The sequence below is a fragment of the Dipodomys merriami genome, unplaced genomic scaffold (assembly GCF_024711535.1).
Source record: "Dipodomys merriami isolate MVZ:Mamm:240054 unplaced genomic scaffold, mDipMer1.0.p SCAF_857, whole genome shotgun sequence".
NCBI classification, from domain to species: Eukaryota; Metazoa; Chordata; class Mammalia; order Rodentia; family Heteromyidae; genus Dipodomys; species Dipodomys merriami.
Window position 1 is genome coordinate 158,393 of NW_027206465.1, and position 16,877 is coordinate 175,269.

At 37.4% G+C, this 16,877-nt stretch overlaps 1 protein-coding gene and 1 non-coding gene across 2 annotated transcripts in view; one reads left to right on the top strand and one right to left on the bottom strand.

The window, feature by feature from the left end:
* LOC138820305 (general transcription factor IIF subunit 2) overlaps positions 1-16,877 on the bottom strand; it is a 133,523-nt gene that overhangs the window by 73,462 nt on the left and 43,184 nt on the right. The window lies entirely within an intron of this gene.
* On the top strand, positions 5,476-5,579 carry LOC138820307 (U6 spliceosomal RNA). The gene has a single exon (XR_011369825.1). It is a non-coding gene; the product is annotated as a U6 spliceosomal RNA (small nuclear RNA).

Sequence of the window (16,877 nt, forward strand, 5' to 3'; positions counted from 1 at the left end):
TGAGTTGTATGTGAAGTGCCTCACATTCACAGGCCTTCAGTTAGGGCCTGCTTTCATGATAATGATTAATAGGCATAAAACATTCATTTATATTAAGTTGGTTTTATACTTTTATCTAATAAATGCTTATTAGAGTGCTTATATTATTAAGTATTTTAAGACAAGAATATATGTTAAGGAGCTGGGAAGGTGACTCAGTGGTAGAGCACTTGCCTTGCATACATGAGGCCCTGGGTTCGATTCTCAGCACCACATAAGCAAAAAGAAAAAAGCCAGAAGTGGTGCTGTGGTTCAAGTGGTAGAGTACTAGCCTTGAGCTGAAGAGCTGAGGGACAGCACCCAGGCCCAGAGTTCAGGCCCCACGACCGGACCTCCCCCCCCCCCCAAAAAAAAAGAATATATGTTAAACTGTGATAGGTAGACAGATTTCATTTTATTAGTTTAAAAATACCTATGATGGCTTTCAGGACTTATTTACTAGTCTCATATAAAAAATCCACAGCAATAACCACAGTAGCTGTTTTATCAGTAAGTTAAAATCAGTAGGATTAATACTTATTAAGGCCTAATTTACAAATATGCCTATCTGATCATTATAAATAAATACTCTTAAGTGAAATGATGGTGGCCCAGATTAAAATTATAGTGTCACAATTGTAATTATCCTTGCTAGTAAAGCAGAGATACATTATGGATTATCTAAAACAGCATGCAACTTAGAAGCTAAGTGTCTAGCTTTTAAGTAATGATTTTTCTTCTGTAGCAGATATATTCCTAATCATATTTTGCTTAAGCTAATATTAAAGTTAATTTGTTTCTGTCAACAAACAGCAAGGGAGAAATATTAAAAGAACACTTGCTGAGAAGAGATACCTAAGATGAAATCTAAAGTTGGTCTAAAATAATTTAGAAAGAGGTAATTGTGTTCTTTGTAATTTTTTTTTTGTCAAAACAAACAATAGGTTGAGTTTCCTTTTTCCTATTTTTTATTCTTTCTTTGTCTAGGCTGGCCTTAAGCCCACAACCCTTCTGTCTCAGCCTTTCTTCTTGGGTACTTAGATTACAGGCATGTCTCAGCACACTTGCCTTGGTTCAAGCCTTTGATCCAACCAAAATACTAAAATCTCAAGGAGATGTGTATTTTATAAGTTGATATAAAGGACCCAAATGAATTGAATTTTTCTAAGAGACAATGTATGACTTGGACTAGTGATAGAGTACTTGTCCGGCATTTGCAAAGCTTTGGGTTTAAGCACTAATCCTGTTAGAGAAGGGGGAAAAATCCCCCTAAAAAATTCCAAGCATTTTTCATGTAAAATACTGAAACTCTATTCTTGTTTCAGCACTACTTGCTTTAGGAAAAAAATATTGATTTGAATATTAAAGAATGAGACAACTATCTCTTTAAAAAAATCTGTTCCCATCATAAAATATAACGGAGTTAATCTTATACAATAAAACATTTTTCCAAACCAGAGCATTTTGTTACATTTCATAGTAAGTTTTAATAACAATTATATAAAAATATCTGGTTAACTTTTGGAAATTCCTGCTAGAGGAAAGGCTTAACTTTATAAAAAGCAATTTTGATTACTGTCATCTAAAATGTTTAGCACACATTTTTCTTCATTGAAGTAGAAAATCAAGCGAGTCTACTGATTCTTAATTTTACCCTATTGATTTTGCTTCCTTAGAACTGATGCTCATTAACTCTTTTTTAGGATTCCTAAGAAATGTTGAATGATACTAACTTTAACCTCAATAGTTTTATGAATTTTATAATTGCTCATTGCTTAATGTAGTTTTATATTTGGTCCAGTTGCATTTAATTTAGATATATACATACATACCACTTGACAAATTTTTATTAATTCTTAAAACTAATAAGAGGTCTCTCTATCACCTTGTGAGAGCACCCAAACTCAGTTAAGAGTATGCCCCTGCCCTTCTATTTATCTGCCATTTGTCTGTGTGTCTGCATACCTGCTTGCATACTTACTCGATAGAGCTCTGCTAAGTTTTCTTACCAAAAGAAGAGATAGAGATATTTTAATTCTGTATCCTAACAAAATTGTTTTGATTTTTCAAATTTTTCCGTACATATATAGGTATTTAAAAATACCTAAAAAAGGAGAAAAAAAAGACTGTAGATAGAGCATGCATGGAAATAGTGTTATATAACTACTGGAGAAGATAGATGTGGCAACACATGCCTGCAACCCCAGCACTTGTGAAATAGAGGCAGGAGGATTTTAAGTTCAAAGCCAGGCTGCGCTATGATAAGTTTCAGGATAGCATGAGATACGCTGAAAGGTAAGATAAAGATAATTAGAAGAATCTAAAAGCCATTGATAATTTTTAGGGAATATTTTCTTTCCTTTTAAAAAAGTATTTTCATATTTATAAATAGAAATTATATATATTTCAAGTGCTGTTTGAAATATGTATACATTGTGGAATGGCTCATGGAACCAATTGACATATGCATTAACTCCATATATTTTTGTCCTTTCAAAAGTGTACATTGTTATTAACCATAGTCACCATGCTGTGCAACAGCTAAAAGGTTTAAGTGGTTGATTTATAAAACCAAAAACCACAACCACAGGTATTTACAACATGTGTATGTCTAATTGTTACAATGCAGCCCCCACATAATACCATTCTAAGGTTCAGTATAAAAAAACTCAGCTATTTCATAAACTAAAAGGCTATACTAAATGACACTCAAGTCTTCAGTCATATTTTCTTTCCTTTTCTCTGTCTCTCAGTTAAAATTTTAGTTTACCTGGGTACTAATTTTACTTAATTAGAAAAGAAAAAGGAGGCTTGAATATATTGCTATCATAAACCAAAGCAGTATTGTGTGAACTATAAAAGTCATCAGATGAAGGATCTATATAGAAAAGAATCAATGTGTGCTTGTATAAAACATACACCAACCTGGCAGGTAACAACTGTTGAGTGAATTCAAAGGCTCTCTATGCATTAAATAAAACTCTTATTTAGTATTACCAAGATGCTCCCTTTATTTAGAGAATATAATAAAAATATAAGTAGTGTCAAACAGTAGTTTGGTTCAAGGTAGATTTCAAGGCAATGCAAAAGGAAAAGCAGTTGGGAATTTCAAAATCTATTACTAATGAAGTAAACAGTTAAAAACCTCTTACACAGAACTAACTAGTGGTTTTCCAACAAGAGAACACCATCCAGCTCTTCCAGCAAAGAAATCATTTCCATTGTCTAGGTATAAAGGCAATATGTACGCCTTAAAAAAGCATGTGATAAGTCAAAAAAATAAGAAAAGGTAGACAGTGCAGAAAACCTGAGCCTTTAAAAGAAGAAATAATAAGCATGTCTCCTGTTTGCTGAGGTGCCACTCAGTGTCAGGCATGCACAAAATATTTGTGCATTATCTCCATTAAGCACCACACGTAACAGTCTCAGGTCTGATTCTCTCCTTCTGTGGTGGAAACCAAACCTGATACAGGGTGGCAACAGTTTTTCCCCTGGTCTTCTGAGGCTATTAAGTTGACAAGTTCTAACAAGGGCACTTAAGTATAGTGTGACTTCTGAATATTCTCTGGCAAAAAAAAGGTTTAAGTCTCTTTTCCTTCCCATTCTTGCTGACACATTACTGCTCAAGTTGTAGATAGAATGGTCATACCAAGAAAAATCATTCAAGATCACTTAGAAACCACAGGATCAGGACCACAATAGATTCAGGATCACAATAGAAACCACAAGCCAATAATGAATGGCAAAGTTGCTGATGACCATGGAGCCACTAGCAGAGCTGGACATTTTAACCTCAGAACTTTCTTTAGAAGAGATACATTTGAGTTACTGATATGTTCAGATTCTGTCAGTGTCATTAATCCTAACAGACAAGAGATGGGCAATTACAGGGAGAAAAAAATAGGGATCCACAAGGTTGGTCAACTTGGCTGTAGTCTCAAAGCTAGACAGCACCCTTCAATGTCAAGCTCTTAACCATCCTATGATACTATTTCAGAGAAGACTTAAAGAACTCATGAGAAACAGAGAGGACAGGAGGCAAGACAATGCTGAAGAAGGGTCAACACCTCTACACATTAGCATGGGCCAAGACTTAGCATACAATAATAGATGCCACGGTTAACCTAACAAGAATCCAGTCTTCCTATGAGCATGCCAGTAGGAAAAGCCTAGAAACAGAGACTCCATGTCAGAGTTCTGTGGGGATGGATGGGTGGGGGAGGAGAAGGAGGAAGAAAGGAAAGAAAGCTAGGAAAGAAACTTACAGAACCAGAGAGATTGTCTTCATTCAAGTACAGGCTCATGGGGCTGGGAAGGTAGCTCAGCGGTAGAGTGTATGCCTTGCAAGCATGAGGCCCTGGGTTCGATTCCTCAGCACCACATAAGCAGAAAAAGCCGGAAGTGGCGCTGTGGCTCCAGTGGTAGAGCGCTAGCCTTGAGCTGAAGAGCTGAGGGACAGCGCCCAGACCCAGAGTTCAGGCCCCATGACCGGCAAAAACAAAAAACAAAAAAACAAAAAAAAGTACAGACTCATTACTGGATTAAATCTGGAAGTAACAGCTACCAACTGGAAATAAGCATAAAACTAATAAATGAAAATGAACTGAAAAATGGTTCAGGGACCATCGAAGAAAGAGTAAAATATCTTTAAGTAAATGGGAAGAGGGAAGGTATTTGTACATTTGTACATGAAGTAAACAAAGGCGCAACAGTACAGAAGTTTGAGATACAGTATATTTTTTATTCTGCTTCTGCTTTGGGGACAGAAAAGATTATGGCAGTATTGACAGAAGGGTATAATTTGTTTCCTTGTAGTTTCAACAAATTTTTTTTAAATGCTGAAAATTGCCAAGATTTTTTTTTTGTTGTTGTTGTTGTTTTGTTGTTGTTTTTGGCCAGTACTGTGGTGTAAACTCAGAGACTCAAGCTTGCTTGGCCTGTTTGCTCACTCAGAGGCCTTGAACCACTTGAACCATGCCTCCACCGGTTATTTTGGAAATACAGTCTTGTGGACTTAAATGCTACCTGCCATTCTGTGGTTCTGTCTCCTGAGTAGCTAGGATTACAGGCATGAGCCACCAGTGCCCAGTTCACAAAGCATTTCCAATATTCTGTTTAACAATCACTTGGGTGCAGTAAGAACAATGGGAAAGAGAAATGCAATCTAAAAAAACTGAACTGGTGAGAGATGGAAGAAGAGAACCATAGCCAATTTAAGTTTCTGAATGACAGAGGGAGGCCCAGGGCTTTAACCAGCAGGGCAACCACGAGTTCCCTAGCAGTCCATGTTCCCTTTCTCTACATAAGTAAGACTTGTGGCCAATGATTCAATTAGGTGTTTACCCCCAATAAGATGTCAATGGAAGCATCAAGGAAAGCAGAAGCTAACTAACGCACACACAGTCTAAAATACTGAGGTCATTAATTCTAAAACTCACAAATTATTTTTTAAAAAAGTACTTACTTCAGCAGTAACAAAGTAAAATTTGAACAAGATAGAGAAGATTAGGATGCCCCTGCGCAACAATCAGACACAAATTCAGGAAGTGGTCCACACTGTAAAGTTCCAGTAAGTCTTTAAAAAATAAAAAATAGAAAAACTGGGAGACCACAAAGAAAGGGTGATGTCCAAAAAGAAATGTACTCAATACCTGACTTATGAAACTGTAATCTCCCTGTACATCACACCTTTATAATAAGAAGAAAAACAAAAATTAAGAGAGAAAAGTAAAAATAAATAAAAAAACAAAAATATAAAATCACCCTTGTTTGCAAGCCTTATTTTATACAGTCACTAGATACGCAAATATCCTTAAAAACAGAATACAAATATAAAATGAGTCTACTAGAAACAAATACTAATAGAGGTTCTGGTGGCTCACACCTGTAATCCTGAGGATTGCAGTTCGAAGTCAGCCTAGGCAGGAAAGTCCATGAGACTTTTATTTCCAATTAACCACCAAAATGAAGTGAAGCTGTGCCTTAAGTGGTAGAGTGCTAGCTTTGAGCACTCTGGGCACTATCAAGGGATAGGGAGGGAGGGAGGGAGGGAGGGAGGAAAGTGAAGGAAGTCCAATACAGCTAACTAGCTGGGAACCTTGCCTTGGAACCTAGGCATCTTTTAATTCTGTTAAATAACATCAACAGGATGAGGAATGATTTAAAAAAAAAAAGTGCTTGCTCTAAAGAGGTCAAGGAAGAGGCCTATAATAATCTACTTCAAACCAACAATGACAATGCTTGATTAATCCTGTTGAACTGAACATATATTAACTAAAGTTTCTAATGTCACTGTTACCTAATACTGAATTTAGACTTTCTGTTATATGATATCAAAGCAATTCATTGTCTTGGACCCATATTCTAAAAACACAGTTACAGTATGACACCAGTGGCTCATACCTGTAATCCTAGTCCCTTAAGAGGCTAAGATTTGAGGATAGAAGTTCAAAGTCAACCTGGACAGGGAAATCCCTGAAACTCATTTCCAATAAACAAGTAAAAAGCGAGAAGTGGAAATGTGGTTCAAGTGTTAGAGTCAGCCTTGAACAAAAAGCTAAGGGAGACAGTCCTGGCTTTGAGTCCAAGCTCCAGACCTGGCACAAAAATAAAACTCCTTTACACTGCACATTCAAAACTTCTTTATAGCCGGGCGCTGGTGGCTCACGCCTGTAATCCTAGCTACTCAGGAGGCTGAGATCTGAGGATCGCGGTTCAAAGCCAGCCCGGGCAGGAGAGACCGTGAGACTCCTATCTCCAATAAACCACCAGAAAACCGGAAGTGGCGCTGTAGCTCAAGTGGTAGAGTGCTCGCCTTGAGCTGACGAGCTGAGGGACAGCGCCCAGGCCCAGAGTTCAAGCCCCACGACCGACAAAAAAAAAAAAACTTCTTTATAACCTAAGACTCTTACCTTTACTTGCTCATCCTGTTCAGCATTCTACTCAGGTCCCTATGGACTCCTATTATACATGTAGAATAATAACGAAAGGGCATTGAGATTGTAAATATGAAAATAAAAGAATTTTTAAAAGCAAAAGAAAAGGTCACTAATGTTTACTATGTACTAACTCCAAGCAGTATTTCTGTCTTCTGCTATGTTCAGTTTACAAATGGAGAAACTGAAGCCTGGCAAAGAATAAATGCAGGGTTGCAGAGCACATCATGAGAGACAAAGGAGGGTTTTGATTCAGCAGTTAGACATGCAACTACTGTAGGGCACATTCTCTCAAAGTACATTCTTCCTCTCCCTTTAAAAATAAAATCCTCTTGTGACAAATTCACTATACAGCTTCAAAATGTTAACACAATTCAGATGGAAGGTAATCACCAAAAATCTGTGTTTTAAGACCATGAGAAAAAATGTTCACACATCTGAGCAATGGGCAAATATAAAACATTCCTAGTTATTCAATCCAAGTTTCTTCAAAGAATCTATCTTGATTAAGCTTTTTTATTCTGATGTATTATGTTAAAGTGCTGTAGTGTCAGTAACTTAAAAAAAAACTACTATGAATAGGAAAAAAAATTTACGCTGCCTAGCTGAAATGAATGACTCCTCTTATATGGTAGCCAGTGAGAAGAGAGTAAGGTATATAGAGAATTGGTGCTATGAAATCTGAATGTCATGTTTGATGTGTGTTTTGTTTTGTTGTAGAGCACTGGGAAGACAGGTAATCTACCATTTAAGCCACACCTCCAACCTTTTTTGTTTTAGTTATTTTTTTGGATAGGGTGTCTGTCACATTTTTGCCTGGGCCAAGCTAGTCCATGATCCTCCTACTTAGACCTCCCACATGTGTGGGATGGCAGGTGTGTACCACCACTCCAAGCTACTGGTTGAGATGAGGTCTCACCAACATTTTATCCAGGCTGGTCTTGAATTGCCATACGCAAGAGTGGCTGGGATTACAGGTGTAAGCCACCACTCCCTACTACATTTGGTTTCTGATGTCTACATGTGAAAAGGACCACTTAAAGACTGGCAATTTATCAACACAAAAAATATACTTCTTCTCAAGAAAAATTTGTGTCTACTACACATCATTATAACTTTCTAAGGAGAACATTAATGCAATAATTCATGCAAAAGGTTAAAGTAATTTAGATGACAGATGTCTAGTATAATAAATGCTAAGAAGCAGCAGTATAATCCATTTGGTACAAAACAAAACTTGAAAATAATAGAATAGGTAATTATTTTTACATGATATAACTATGGACCAAAATTAAAGCTCACAATTAACATGAAAATACTTATTTGTTAAAATGAGATTACAAAACAAACAAACAAACAAATGAGATTTCAACATTAAAGAAAATACCAGGGGGAAGGGGAGTGGGGGGGGGGGGGAAGGGGAGAAAATAAGGGAGAGGTTAACACTGTTCGAAAAGAAATGTAGCCAGATGCCGGTAGCTCACTCCTGTAATCCTAGCTACTCAGGAGGCTGAGAACTGAGGATCAAGGTTCAAAGCCAGCCCAGGCAGGAACAACCATGAGACCCTTATCTCGAATTAACCCCCAGAAAACCAGAAGTGGCACTGTGGCTCAAGTGGTAGAGTGCTTGCCTTGAGCTGAAGAGCTCAGGGCAGCACTCAGGCCAAGTTCAAGCCCCACGAAAAAAAAAAGAAATGTACTTACAACCTTACTTTTATGTAATTGTAACCTCTCTCATCACTTTTACAGTAAAAAAAATTTTTTTTTTTTTGGTCGGTGGTGGGGCTTGAACTCTGGGCCTGGGCGCTGTCCCTCAGCTCTTCAGCTCAAGGCGAGTGCTCTACCACTTGAGCTACAGTGCCACTTCCGGTTTTCTGGTGGTTTATTGGAGATAGGAGTCTCACGGTCTTTCCTGCCCGGGCTGGCTTTGAACCGCGATCCTCAGATCTCAGCCTCCTGAGTAGCTAGGATTACAGGCGTGAGCCACCAGCGCCCGGCTTACAGTAAAATTTTTAAAAGAAAGAAAAAGAAAAGAAAATACAAGAAGTATAAGGAAAAAAAGAAAAGGAAAGTATGTTCAATAACTCAGTGAATTCTTCAACAAAAGTGTTTAGAGTGTACAGTTAGTTGGGAAAGAAGCATTATTACCAGGTCTAACTCAACTTTAAGCAACAAAAAGTGTATACTGAAAAAACAGGAAATTATAACTATGAGTCTAAAATAGACACAAAATAGAGACAAGACTAAAATTCTGCAAAAACTTAATATTTTGTAAAATTCACCTGAACCATTTTTAAAAGGACTCTTAATTTTGAAATCTCGATAATATAGGAATGAAAATATTCATATATATTTCAAGAATAAGATAGGTTGACCAAAGGTTAGAACAAATTTATTTATAATACGTGGATTAAACAGAAATGGAATTGGTTATAGAATGGTCACCTTCAGAGCCTTGACGAAGTGATAATATAACCAATAAAAACTGAAAAGCTTTGTTTACCCTTGGAGGCTGCAATGCTTGATAAGAAATGTACTCATTATCCTGCCCATGTAATTCTAACCCCTCTTTACAGTATGTTCACAAAAACAAAAACAAAAACAAAAAAAAACTGAAAAGCTGGCCAGGCGCTGGTGGCTCACACCTTTAATCCTAGCTACTCAGGAGGCTGACGTCTGAGGATCTGCCAGCCCGGGCAGGAATGTAGTCTGTGAGACTCTTATTTCCAATTTACCACCAGTGGCGCTGTGGCTCAAGTGGTAGAGCACTACTAGCCTTGAGCTGAAGAGCTCAGGGACAAAAAAAAAAATTGAAAAACTGTACTCCAAAAAATAAATTCCTAATTTTTCATAAGAGAATCAACACCCTGTCAAAAAACAAAACATGGAGCTACAAGATAATATAACTTTAAGCTGAGTATTTACTGATGGATCACACCTGAAATCTTAGCTACTCAGGAAACTGAGATCTGAACAGTGCAGTTCAAAGCCAGCATGAGCAGCAAAGTCTGTGAGACATATCTCCAATTAAGCACCCAAAAGCTGGAAGTGAAGATATGGCTCAAGTGGCAGAGAACCAGCCTTGCGTGAAAAAGCTAAGGGACAGCACTATGAGTTCAAGCCCCAGTACTTGCATGAAATGACAATATGACTCCAGTCCTTCATTCATTCTCCATATCTACACTCTCACTTTCTCATTCTCAACATTAGAAGAAACTCTTGAGAACTTGTATTTCTTTTGGAAATAAAATATTGTTATGCTATTCAGAGATACTTTCAGTTCCTTTATGTAAATTAACTTCAGTTGTCCCTATTCTCTACAATGGTGGGCTAAATTATCTAGCTCAAAGATCAAGTTTTCTGGTGAATGTACCTGTAAAAGCTTAATAAAAAATTTGTTTTGGAGGGTAGTATTGGGGTTTGAACTAAGGCCTCCTGCTTGCTAAGCAGGCACACAACCATTGAAGTCATTCCCCCAGGGCCTTTTTACTTCAGTTATTTTTCAGATAGAGTCTGTTTTTTCTCCCAGGGCTGACCTGAACCTGTATCTTCCTACCTATGCCTCTGTATTGCTAGGATCACAGGAGTACAGCGTATCTGGCTTATTTGCTGAAATGAAGTCTTGATAACTTTTTGCTTGAAATGGCCTTGAACCTTGATCCTCCCAATCTCTGCCTCCCAAGTAGCTAGGATTATAGGCCTGGGCCACTGAACCCAGCCCAACCAAATCTAAGAGTATCAAAAAGACCACCAGACAGCAAGTAATTACAAACCACAAATATAGGAAAAATGAAAATCTTTGAGATCATGAACCCCAACAGGGAAAATGAGATACTTTGTTAGATAGCTTCCTATGACCAACTGACAGAAATCAGAGCCTCTACAAAGTGGAAATTCTGGCAGGAGTTCATTATCACAAAAGAATTAAAACCCAAAGAACTATACTTTTGAAGGTGATAATAAACAAGAAGTGAAAAAGCCCCCGAACAATTGTAACCAGGGTAACCACAGGTCTTAGCTTGCTAGAGACAAATCTAGTTATATCCAAAGTCCTGGTGGACTTGGAAACTTCTTTTATACTCTAAGAATTGTTCTGGCTTGGGCAGTAAGGTGGACTGTCATCCTAGTGGTCACCTAGTGTTAATCTTCTAGGCTATCCTACCAAAGACACTTAAAGTGTTGAGTGTGGCTTAAGGGGAATGTGTTAAGGCTATCTCTGAAGATGATTGGCTCAAATCCTCCCATTCTTCCCTTGCATGTAGCTATATCATCAACAACTTGAACCTGTGTTGCTTCCCCTTTCTTGAGTCTGGGCTGGCCCCTTGACTTGATGTGACCTAATGAATGTTTGTACTCATTTGGAAAACAGCAGCAGAGTATGAGTGTTTGAGCTGGATCACTCAAAAAATACTTGGAGAGACCACACTGGAGGTATCTAGCCATACTGCATCAAATCTCAGACAACGAGTGAGACTGTTTTGGACACTGCACAGCAGCAGACCTTCCAGGTGAATGCAGATGCATGAGGAATTCAAACCGACCTGGGTGGGGAGGAACCCCAAGCTTAACCCAGCAACAGAGACTCTTGGAAAAATGGATTCCTCAAGCAGTAGGTGAGAACAGGTGGTAACGCAAGGTGCCTGATGGAAGCAATGGAGAGTCCTTTCTGGAGGTAAGAACTTCCATGGAAAGTCACACATTACTCTATAAACCATTTTATAAGAATCATACCCAAACCTGGCCACAAAGCTAGTTTTACTTATTACAAGTAAAAAACCAACCACACAGAATCGAAGTCCTCAGTCACTGCAATTCTCAGGTAAACTGCAAAACAACTGAATTGTGATTGAAATGGTAATAATGATAATAACAAAACAGGACATCTAGAAATAAGAACCAGAAATAGTTTAATTTAAACTTACTGGGTAAGTCAACCATTAGATGACAATACACGTGAAGGAGCCTTTTGTGAGGTATATTTAGGAAAAATAAAATTTGCAGAGTATACTAGGGGAGGAAAAGGAAGGGAAAAATCACAACCGAGATGTAGAAGCTATAATGAAACAGCTGAGCATTAGGTTTAAAATTTTGTTTTGTCAGAATTTCATAACAGGGAGGAGACAAATAGAGCAGAACCAATATTTAAAGGAACAGTATTTGAAAAATTCCTGAAGATAGCAATCAACATCTAAGAAGCTTGATGAACCCAAGCAGCTTAAATAAGAAGAAATCCACTCACAAACATACTGTCTTAAAACAGAAAATAGAACATAAATCCCAATACTCTAATGAACATATACACTTGCATCAAGATCTGTAAAGGGTCTGCGATTTTACCCTAACAGCAGCTAACAAGTTGGCCTGTCACAGTTGCCCTGACGTTGGACCAAGATACCAGACTCCTAAGTCAAGGGGAAAGGATTTTATCAATCTCAGCAAGGCATGCTTATAACTGTTCCTCCCAGCCTCCAAAGCTCAAGGGAGTGATGCAGCATGGTCCAGGCAGATGGTATGTGTGTTGTGAAGATATGAGGTCAAGCTCAGGAGAGCTCCAACCTTGTTAGGGGACTCTGGTAAATTTTCCAATCTTTATGGGAAGTTCTGATAAGAGATGCGTAGAGATGCCACAGAGAAATCCCTGGACCCTCCATAATAAAATCTAGCCCACATAGAAAACGCTATGCCCAGTGAGACTGCACAGTGAATTCGGTGGGAATTCACTGGGATGATGATACTGGGAAAAGCCAGTGTTATAAAAATTCTTCAAGAAAACAGAAAAAGGGAACATTTCCCTCAACTTTTTTTTAGGCCAGTATAACCTTGATATTATCAAAAGGTTACATGAATCAGTCTCTGCAACAAAGAATGAAACTAAAAATAGAGCCGTGCATCAGTGGATACTTGATTTATGGAAAGGCAGCAATGGCAATAATGAGAGGAGATGGTCTTTAAAAAATAAAATAATAAGACTCATTATTTTGTACAATTAATTTGCACTAATAAAAATGAAAAAAGCTATATTCATCTACACACAGGTAGAATAAATTTGACCCTTATCTCATACCATACAGAATAAACACTTCCAAGTAAACTGCATAATTAAATGTGAAAGACAGTCCAAGAAAGTTTCTGAGGAGTGATAGAGGAAAATACCTTTCGGTATGTCAGATAGTAGAAAAATTCTAAACAAAACATAGAAAGCTCAAATTACAAAAAAAAAAAAAGAAGAAGTATAGATAAGACTACATTACAGATAAGTTTCTTGTGTGTCTCTGCTGGTCCTGGGGCTCAAGTTCATGGCCTAGGTGCTATCCCTGAACTTTTTTGGTCAAGGTTGGTGCACTACCAATTGAGCCACAGCTCCATTTCTGGCTCTCTTGGTAGTTAATTGGAAATTAAGAGTTTCACAGACTTTCCTGCCTGGGCTAACTGCAAGCCTAAGATCTCTTCCACCTTCAGTAGCTGGGATTACAAAATGGGAGCCACAGGTGCCCAGTTTAAAGATAACTTTTGGGGAGAAACCAGGAGAGAGTAAGGGAAGGGGTGATACTGTACAAAAAGAAATGTACTCATAGCCAGGCATCCGTGGCTCACACCTGTAATCCTAGCTACTCAGGAGGCTGAGATCTGAGGATCGTAGTTCAAAGTCAGCCCGGGCAGCAAAGTCCATGAGACTCTTATCTCCAATAAGCCACTAGAAAACCGGAAGTGGCGCTGTGGCTCAAGCGGTAGAACGCTTGCCTTGAGCTGAAGAGCACAAGAACAGCACCCAAGCCCAGAGTTCAAGCCCCACGACTGACACCCCCCAAAAAAGAAATGTACTCATGTAACTGTAACTCCTCTATATGTCACCTTTATAAAGATAACAAAAAATACATTAAAAAAGTAACTTCTGTCTTCAATAAAAAAAAATCTTTAAGAGACTTAAAGACTAGCTACAAAATAAAAAGTACTTGCAGTTAAGAGCAATGTCCAGAATATATAAAGAATTACAACTGAAAAAGACAATAATGACTCAATTAAAAAATAAAACTAGGCAAGAGAGCCAAACTTAACAAAATAAAAAAATACAAAGAGATAATCAGTGGGTTGTCTAATGAAACCACAATCACACATTCAGTCTAACAGTTAACATTTGTTTAAAAAAATGACAATATTAACAAAGAGGAATTAAAGTAAAAGGCACATCTGTACACTGAGAGGTCAGAGGGTAAACATACGACTCCTTTGGAAAAGTTTGGCATTAGTAGCCAGAAGTGTCAACATACATATCCTGTGACCTCAAAAAGCTGACAAACAGGAATTTACCTTTAAAATGTATAGATTCCAGGGCACATGTACGTAATATTGCTCTAAGCCAAAAATTATACACAACATAAATATTCACTAATGGTGGAGATGAATAAATGTGTTAAATATATACTTGGGATCCACTGAAAAAACAAATTAACAACTGCTATACACAACACAGATCAGGCTTTCAAAATAATGCTCTGTGAAAAACCAAAAGCCAAAAGAGTATACATTGAACTATCAAAAATAGTCAAAGAAAAGTAGGCAGAAATATCATGCTAAATTGAAAACATAAACCATAAAGATCCATTGTATGATTCCATTTATATGTACTTTCTTTCCAGAGTAGATAAATCTATAGTTCTAGAAAGTAGATTAGTGGTCATTTATAGCTTGAGAAGTTATGGTAGGAATAACAGATGAGAAAATGTTCTAAAATTGACTGCTGGGATAGGTATAAAAACACTGTAAATATGCCCAAACTAGTGAATTATATACTTTACATGGATGAAATGTGAATTATGTCTTAATAAAGCTATAATATAAAAGGAAATATAAGTGCTCCTCATTTACAAGACTATGAAATAGTATTAGGTATACTTAAAGATGAAATACACAATCATGAAGAGTTGGTTTTCATTTTAAAGCTAACTAATATTTTATATTACTATTCTTTAAATAGCCGAGAAAAGTAATGATCTGACCTATATTAAAGTAACTACAGGAGAAAACACGTACTTGAGATTTGCTTTAAAATAAGTCCACTTTGGCTGAGCACTACTTATTCACTGGTGACGAATTCCTGTAATCCTAGCTACTTGGACAACAAAGAACAGAGGGATCATAGTCTGATGCCAGGAGCAAATGTTCATGATCCCATCTCAACAATGGCTGCGCACAGTAGTGTGTATCTGTAATGTCTCTGGGAAAACTGTGGATCCAGGACAGCTTGGACCAAAAAGTTAGTGAGACCAAATTTTCACAGAAACAGCTGGGTGTGATGGTACACCTATTATCCTAGCTGCTGTGGGAACCATAAATAGGAGAACCATGGTTCAGGCTGGCTCAGGCAAAAAGCAAGACCCTACCTCAAAAACAGCCAGTTCAAATGTGGCCTCTACCTGCAATTCTAGCTACTCAGGAGGTTAAGTTCAAAGGGATTATGATTCGAGGCCAGCTTAGGCAAAAAGTTCGTGATATGGGCAAGGAATGTGGCTCAGTGGTAAAGTGCTTGCCTAACATGCATGAAGTCCCAGGTTCAATTCCTCAGTGCCACATAAACAGGAAAAAAAAAAGCCTGAAGTGGTGCTGTGGCTCAAGTGGTAGAGCACTAGCCTTGAGCCAAAAAAGCTCAGAGACGGTGCCCATGCCCTGAGTTCAAGCCCCATGACAGGCAAATAAAAGAAAAAAGAAAAAAAAGTTCATGACATTATGAGATTCCGCTTTTTAAACAATAGCTGGACATGGTGGTGCATACTTTGTCACCTCAGCAACATGGAAGGCTGAGACTGGGATCATCAACTGCCTTAGAATTTTCCATTAAAAGAAAAATGACAACCATTAAACACAAAACTTACAAAGGATTACTGATAATATTATAAAGCCTACTTACTAATACTACCTGTGGCTGTACAGAAATAATATAAAAACAATTTTCAGATAAATCTAATTGCTGAAATAATTTATACAGCAATACAGTATCCTCTAAAATAAAGCAAAATATATTAAATGAAAATGCTTACCAATTATATATGATCTGATTAGATTTAAAGCAGATGCAATATGTTTCTATTTATATAACACTACTATATACAGGTAAAAATCTGCATAATCAATTAAACATTGTACCAACCAACCCAATTAAAACTAACTGTAATGAGGACTAATAACTAAACATCTGAAGGGAACTGACAGAATTATAAACACTTAAAGCTAGTTATTTCCATGAAGAGTAATCATGTAACAATAATCATAAAATGTGAAAATCAATACAAAAGTATTTAAAGCAATTCACTTTGGAAGGACAAATATTCAAGTGCTAAGGTAGAAGAGGTACTTACATTCTTTGAACAAAGGAATGAAAGAAAATATTGTAAAATTGCTTCTATTACTTCTATTTGCCTGTTATGAGTGAGCAAAACCAAAAGTCTCCTTTTATTTTGTCCATAAGTGTCAGAAACATCCCTCATTCCTCAGAATAAGCAATAAAAAATGATTGTGTTTGTACCTGCAACATTTAGCGCTGTGTGACAATTAACTTATAGAGGATACTAAGTTGGTGTTTTTACAAGAATGAGGCAGACCCACAAAAAGTTAAATGCCACTGGAATTAGGTATTTTCTTTTCTCCTTTCTCTCCAAACCTTTATTTCAGGAGCACTTTTTAGTCTTTAGGATAGACCTCTAGTCCCCACCTCATGGGGTGTGGTAAAGCTGTCCACCTTGACATTTCCCAGGCATTTTCACCAAATTCATACCCCAGACAGGGGCTCTATTATTTATCAAAAGATGGGAAAACAGGCATCATCACAGCTGTGTTCATTCATTCCTAGGTGTCACATACCCCTAAAACCCCAAGTTCTATCTGCCTTATCCCTATACTCTGAGGATGTACCAAGCCCACTATGCTCTA